Here is a 7,706-nt window from a genome sequence, read left to right as displayed (position 1 = left end):
CAAAATTTTGGAGACTGAAAGAGTAATCGGGAACAATAACGTCATCCTTAAAGTAGTAGTTCGAAGATATACTAAATTCAGCTTAATGAATTTATAGAGGTCCGAAAGACATGGTTTAAGTCTAACATAAGCATGCATATGTTTAGTTTTTCTTTACAAAAGTTGAGTGTATCATCCGCACACTCTTTGGAGACTTTGATTGTTACAAGAAAGGTGCTTATCTAAATGAACCTCATTTGTAACTCCTGACACCGTAATTGTATCATTAATGACAATCACTATGTGTTAATTTCTGCCGATAGGATTGTGCATCATATTTGATTCTTCGTTTTAGAAAATTTGTAGAGTCATAATTATAAATGAACATTGTATGAGCATGTTACCTTTGCAGGTTATAAGTGTCATGGGTTACCCAAACAGGCACATTAGTTTAGCCACAATAGTCGTACGATCAAATCTCCACAAATGAATTGTCCACTTCAAAAGCAGATGGTATTCATACTATTATATCGTATGTAGTCGTCATTCAGCCTTTTGGAATTCAAGCAAGCATTATCAAAATATTTTGTGTGAACATGAAAGTCACTTTGTAGGTGGAGAACCTTTGGTGAAGTTCCTCCAATATTATAATGTAGCTTGGAAGACCTCGATGCACTTCTCATTATGGTATTTAAGTTCTATGTCAACAGCGAGCCTCATACAGCTGCACTCAGTAATTTTCTGCAAATTAAAAGGGGTTTTGTTTAACATAATTTCTCAAAATTATACAAAAAAAAAAATCTTCAGTTTAAGGGTATGTAGGTATATCCAGGCTCATATGAGTTCCACAGGTGATACATCACCATTTACTACGCAATGTATATGCCACAGTCATTGCTAGAACAAACAGTAATTCAATTATATTTTTTAATTATTAACACAACATTTTAAATTAAGCTAAGGATAGTTAAAGAAAATGTAATTCCAGATGTTGTTTGCCTTACCCATTCTAAAAGAGTGTTGATTCGAATAAAGATATCATATTATAGGTCATAAGGGTCAACAAGTTACATATCATTTAAAAAAAACAAATGCCATAAGGTAATACACGCGCATGGAGGGTTTCTGCTGCAGAAATCTTGTATTGTTGAGTAAAGAATAAATTTAAAATAACATCGATACATTTATATGTTAAAGAAAATGCAAGCAATTGGGCCTAAGTGGCAAGCATTTCCCACAAATAGAAAAATAGAGGACCAAGGCATTGTGCTTTAAAGCTGTGTAAGGAGTTTAAGGGTTACCTTCCTAGGTCCTGCCTAATCACCTTAGACACCTTTATCTTGTAATTACTACACAGTACCCTGGGTTTCTTTGGGTCGTCATACCAGTTGTCATTGTCCATCACCTCCTCCAAAGAAATGACCTTAAAAAAGCATACAAAAAAAATATGAGTCATTTTGAAGAAAATGAATTATATAAAAAGTGTTTAACAAGTGTGCTAGAACTTACCACTTTTTTAAGCTACCAAAGCTGCTTAGGTTTGTCATCTTCTGAGGGCAATGAATATAGGTACACTAGGTCTTGGCGAATAACATCAACCACAAGCATAAACCAATGCCGGTTGCACCATATGGGACATTAAATATGCAAGAGAAAAATAGTAACAACCAAGTCATGACATGCTCCATCTATTTCGTATGTCTAATTTTTCGTAAATGTATCTAGACATACCTTACATATCCTATTGGCTTTGCCCATAAAGTAATCTCGAATGGCCTTCAACGTTGCATGTGGAATGGATCCCCTTCTGGTGGTAATGTGTTGTAATGTTAGACACAATATAAAACTAAAGTTGCAGACATTACACAAATACTAACGCACTAAATTAAAGCTCATACTGTTAACGAAAGTTTACTAAATTGACTTTAACAGGCTGTTAACTTAAATTTTGTAATTTTTTTAATAGAAAAATTGGTAGCTAAGGTAACCCAAATTACTGTACCGAATGTAACGGATTTCATAGAATGGTTAAGGTCTTTAACATGAAGCAGCTTTTTTCATACAAAGTTTATGGTTCTGAAGGTAACTTCTATCAATGTCGTGTTCTTAATTTTTTATATGTAAAAGAAATAAATACATGAATGAGCTTAATAAAATATAAACATAAAGTTAGCTTGCATTTTTCGAGTACAAAGTAATTGCCTGATTTCTCTGTAAACGGTTTTGTTATAAAACAAAGAATGGGCAGCTGAAATTAACATGCTAGTGAAACTAATTTATAAATTGTTTATAGTTGAATCAGTATATGAATGAAGTGAACTAGAAATTATCATATTCTAGCTTTGCATTTTGTACACTTTAAGATGTCAACACTTAATGGTCGGTTTTTGAATAGAAACTTCACAAAAGTATAGTTAAATGGCTAATGAATTAGTTTTGTTATTCATCAAATTATAATAATTGCACCGATGAAATCAGAAAAAATTGAGATGTCATCCATACAACATTTCGTAGATCTATATAATTTCTTACGCAATAAATTAATTCTGACTATGTAAAACAATTTCCATCCATTCAACTTGGCATGATATTAAATTGTAATGGTTAATTTCTCAAACTAAAATAATATGTAAAGGAAGTCAATCAAATATTGACATCTGCCGATAACACATGTTGCAGACCAAACTTACTAATTCATGAGTAAATTAAGGGTAGGTTTCTTAAACGAATTTTTTGCAACTCAGCTTTGCATGTTAGTGATTTTGCTTCCATTAATTTCTTTTAAATAACTTAAATAGATGGATGTACTTAGCCAGACATTAATATATAGTGCATAGTTATGTTGTAAATCTTACCAACTATGTGGTCACTTCATCAAAGTTAAGTTTTCGAGGATAGTGCTGTAAGTGATGCATAAATTTTCTGTCTTCTAAGTTAGTCACAAAACGTGAAACACACAACATGTATTGACTAATAAAGCACATAATCAATTGAGAAACTAATGAGTGCACAAGGTTCACTCATAAAGAAGGTTATTGGAAGGAACCAATGGATCCGTGTGGAGTTTTGAGCCAACATGCATGCAAGAAGAATTAGCACTTGTAAACAAACCAAAGAAACATGGTTTAGGCATTAAGTTCATCCAAGTTTGTAAGTGAGTTGGAGTTTGCTTAGACGAGTTGTGTAAAGTTTTTGGACTCATGTCATCAACCACGGGCTTCTTAGGCTCCAGAGTTCTAATAGCACCGCTGGTAATGGCATAGTGTGGGTTCAGAACAAGGAGTTTGCTATAATTTTCAACGTCATTCAGCATGATTTATTTCGATAAAATCCAACATGAAGTAAAAAATGAATGGCTATAACAAAATGCATTAAAGCTTACTCTTTATCAAGTTTTGTGTTTAATATGTACGCAACAACGCACAGATCAAGCCCAACAATCTTCATGTCGTTAGTGGTGAAGAAAGTTAGCACCATACCCTGCAATGAAATTCATGCATGTCGTTGTTAACATTAACATAGAATCCATTACAAGTTTTTAGTGCATACGAGTTACTATAATTAAGCTATGCTTGTGATTAGTATCTACGCAAGGATTTTTTTTCCCAATCTCCTTCCCTCACTAGCTCCTATCGACATGCCGAATTTGTAGGAAGTTTGGTTGCTCTGCATATTGAAGTCCTGGGATAGAGCTTCTACTAACATAAGTTTTTTCTCCCTTGTTTCAGATCACTCTGGAAAACAGCATCCTCTTTCCCCTAGGCTTATCCCCCTTAGTGCTTGGTGTCGATCTAGAATAGGTTCAGTGTTGTTGTGCTTGAAACAAAGTTTGCTGCCTTTGGGACTAGAAGGTGGCATCAGAATCGACAGGTAGTCGAGGTCATCTGTGGTTGTGATGGGGTTAGTTGTTTTCTTCTACTTGTAGGTCCTTAAGGTGGCTTTTCTTTTTCCCATGTTCCCTTCAGTTGTGGTAGTATTTCTCAATTTCGGAGAGTTGCTTCCAATGTGGGATGATATAGCTTGCTGGTTAATAACCTCTTTCACTAGGCACATATATTTCTCATTCAAGAGCTTATAGTTATGAATGATAGACCTCACATCTGCGATCACAACATGGATTTTACTGACATGTTTGGCCAAACACGCAATGCTGTTTAGGTTAGAAGCTTCCTATGACCCTTCCCCCTGCAACAAAACCAGGGTTCCAAAGTTAAATTATAACAGATGTGTTTAATAAGTTAGGGTATATTGACTGAATCCATGAAACAGAATATATAATTTGATGCTTACTTGTTCGCTGGCCCTCCAGCAAAGTTGTGCGGCGACTCTAGATGGCCTGGGCGATGAGCATGCATCGGGAGCAACCGGAGCCGGCGACAAAGCAGGGTTCTTGATATGTTCAAAGTCCATTTGGGAAGCAGCGTATGTAGTTAAAATTCTTGCTCAAAACAACCATGACGGAAAAATTGAGAATGTTATTGGAATTTGCTAGTATTCGGCATGTCTTGTGGTTAAAAGTGCGGTAGGAATATGCGTTTCCACGACAGATCAACATCGCTAAAAAATACAAGATCACAAAAATCCCAGCAAATGAAACTATCACAGCAGCTACAAGTTTTGAGCGTGATAGCTGCCAGCGGTGACGAGACACGGCGCAGAAGCACATCACATCCCTAGAAGCATGTCATTCGTTCAAATAGGGGAGAGATTTTCTTAAACAATAGGATTGGTAAAAAAGTTCTCCCATCGTGTGTTGGTGGGGTTAAGGGGTTTCAATTGTTTTATCTGGGACACGCAAGAGAATAAAAACAAGATATAAGGTTATAAGGTTAAAGACAGGATAATCTTATGCAAAAAAAAAAAAGGAAAATATATGTGAAACAATTTGGTAAGTTATTAAAGAGGGATACCCTCTCCTGAGCCACAAGCATTACAAAAAAAGGACTGAGACCCACCATAATAATTTGGGCCCAACTTGACATGAGCTTTAAGGGTCAGAAACCATCATTCGAGACAGAACTTTAGAGACCTTTGATTATGATATTAGTTACCTAAAATAGCATACAAGTGAACCGTTTAATATTTCCTTTGGTAAGAAAAAATAAGAGTTACTGTGAAATATTTTGGGCATGGCCGTAAGAGACACAGTAACAATTTGTTGAAAAGATACACCCTCTCCTGGCCTAGAATTAGAAAAAAAGATCGTCGAAATTAGTTCGACTTGCACATTCCAGTTGGACCATTATGACTAAAAAAGCCCAAAACAATGTGCAGCGTTAACAAATATGAAACGAAAGATTAAAAAAATTATAAATTTTTTCTACAACATTTTCGGTCCAAGCTAAAACCATCCTTGAGACTCAACTACATTCGTTCGGAAAAAAAAAGTTAGAATTTTTTGCATACTTCACCAGTTCAATGGTGCCGGAATACGGTTTTATTACCCCCCAAAATTTTATCAAATAAATATTGACAAAAGTATTTTTTAAGATTACACATGCAGTTAATAGGACATTAATCTGTGAGATTAGTTAGAAGATAATGGCTATGCTTTTGATATTTGAAACTAAAAAAATAAATGTAGGTGAGGCATTTATTGTTTTCATCCGAAAAAGGTACCGATATACAGATCTGAAAATGTTATCTTACAATGCAAAGCCAACATATTAAATGAAAAAAATAAATGTGGGGCTCATTACAAGGATGCTAGTGTGACCTATCAGTTGATGTATGTCCCACCATGGGTAAAAACAGAGGGTGTTCGGGAAAAGAACACAATAAAGCTATCATTCTTTGGCATGAGTATCCTTTGTAGTCAACATTCTCATAATGCAGTTGTCAAAATACTAGTAAGATAGAATGCATGTAGGCACCTATTTGAAGATGGGGATTTGTTAGGCTTGGCTATCACAACCTTCACGGGTGGACCTAACGCGTAATGTGGTAGATCACATGCTCTTTGTGGATGAAAGGGAATCGAAACTTTCTTCTGATGTTCACACTTAGAGAAAGTACTTGGGTTGTATATATGTAACCACATTGTAGTGTAAATCCTTTGGAGCGATCATTGGTTGAGAAACTCCATAGCTACCACTAAGGAAATGAAATAGTGTGAATGCTTGTCTCTTCTTTATTTACTTATGGCTGAGAGTTTATTACAGCTCTCTAGTAGGGGTGTTCGCGGCGTGGTTTGGTTCGGTTATTCAAGAAAAATTCATCTGATCCGATGTTATATTAATTCTGTGTTTTAGTTTGGTTTGGCTTTTTTACCAAAGCCAACCAAACCAAACCAAACCAATTAAAATCCATTTGGTTTGGTTTGAGTTTTCGATTTTCAATTCATTAAAAAAACATGTCTTACTTATTCACAAATGGAACCATAATCAACCAGACTAAAAAAAATCAAGACACAACAAAAAAAAACAAGAAGAGACTGAATTAGAAATAAAATCAAAATGAATCAGAAAGAACAAATAAAACCAGAACAAAAAAAATCAAAAGAGAACAAATTCAGCAAAATCAGAATCAACAGAATCTAAAGTGCTGGTTGATTTCAGCAGCTACATTTCTTCCACCTTTCACCTCCTTCCCCCAAATGCACTTGTTGATTCCAAGTTCTGAAAAAGCAAATCCATTCAAAACAATAAAATTATAACAGAATCATAAAAATCTTCTCAACTCATAATGATAACAACAACATATGATCAAGGAAATAGAACCGTACAGATAGAAATTAAAAAATCATAATTATAACAATAAACTTACAAACATAACATCAAGAATTATTGAAACAGAAATTCAAAATAGAATTGATAAAATAAAACCCTAATAAACAAAACAAAAAATAAATAGAACAAAAATCAAACTCTGATAAACAAAACAAAAAACAAATAGAACAAAAATCAAACTCTAATAAACAGATAAAAAATCAAACCCTAAATCATCACTACAATTTCAAAAAAAATAGAATCCATCAATGAAGAAATAAAATAATAATAATCAACAACAAATACTCAATAGATTTAACAATAATCAACAACAAAAAGTCAACAAGAAAATAGGTTGAATAGAAATCGAATCAACCTGACCGGGAGGCTCCATTCTTGAGGAGTTCGTGATGAAGATAGAGAGTGGCTGAGCTAAGTACAGGACGACGGCGTCTAGTGCGTGCTGCTGCGATTCGTTAAGGATAATGGCAGTTGATGGTGCGTGGAGGAGACAGCATGCTGTTGGAGAGGTGGTGTGCGGAGTCGTTGAGGATGAGGGAGAGCGAGAAGTACTACAAGCCTACATGAAAGGGAAAAGGAGAGGAAAGGACCGCGATGGTACTGTCCGGCGGTGTCGATGGCAGAGAAGAAGGAGGAGGTTCGACGCTAGAGAGAAGATCGAGGGAGTTAGGGTTCTGGAGTGGTTGCGACTAGTTTATGCAATTTGGTTTAAGGACGGGGGCTATTTTTATATTAGGGTTCTTAAGAACACTGGTTCAATTTGGGTTTTTTTGTTAGAACCGAAAATTAAATTGCAAAAAACTGCAAAAAATAATTTTTTTTCGATTTTTTGGTTTTTATTTTGTTCGATTATCGATTTTTTTTGTTCGGTTGGTCGATTTTGTTCATATTGGATCGGTTTTGAACACCCTAATCTCTAGTGTGGAAAAACCTTAGGATAATCCAATGTAGCACATTAACATCCAGTCACTAACATTATCCGACTGTGGAGAGAATACA

General features: G+C 35.0%; 1 long non-coding RNA gene across 1 annotated transcript; it reads right to left on the bottom strand.

Annotated features, from left to right (window-relative positions):
* On the bottom strand, positions 6,397 to 7,461 carry LOC110269644. Its single transcript, XR_002358410.1, has 2 exons — positions 7,063 to 7,461; positions 6,397 to 6,596 (listed from the first exon to the last, which is right to left on the bottom strand). It is a non-coding gene; the product is annotated as an uncharacterized LOC110269644 (long non-coding RNA).

The sequence above is a fragment of the Arachis ipaensis genome, chromosome B03 (genome assembly GCF_000816755.2).
Source record: "Arachis ipaensis cultivar K30076 chromosome B03, Araip1.1, whole genome shotgun sequence".
Classification (NCBI taxonomy): Eukaryota; Viridiplantae; Streptophyta; class Magnoliopsida; order Fabales; family Fabaceae; genus Arachis; species Arachis ipaensis.
This window is presented reverse-complemented; position numbering and strand designations above follow the sequence as displayed.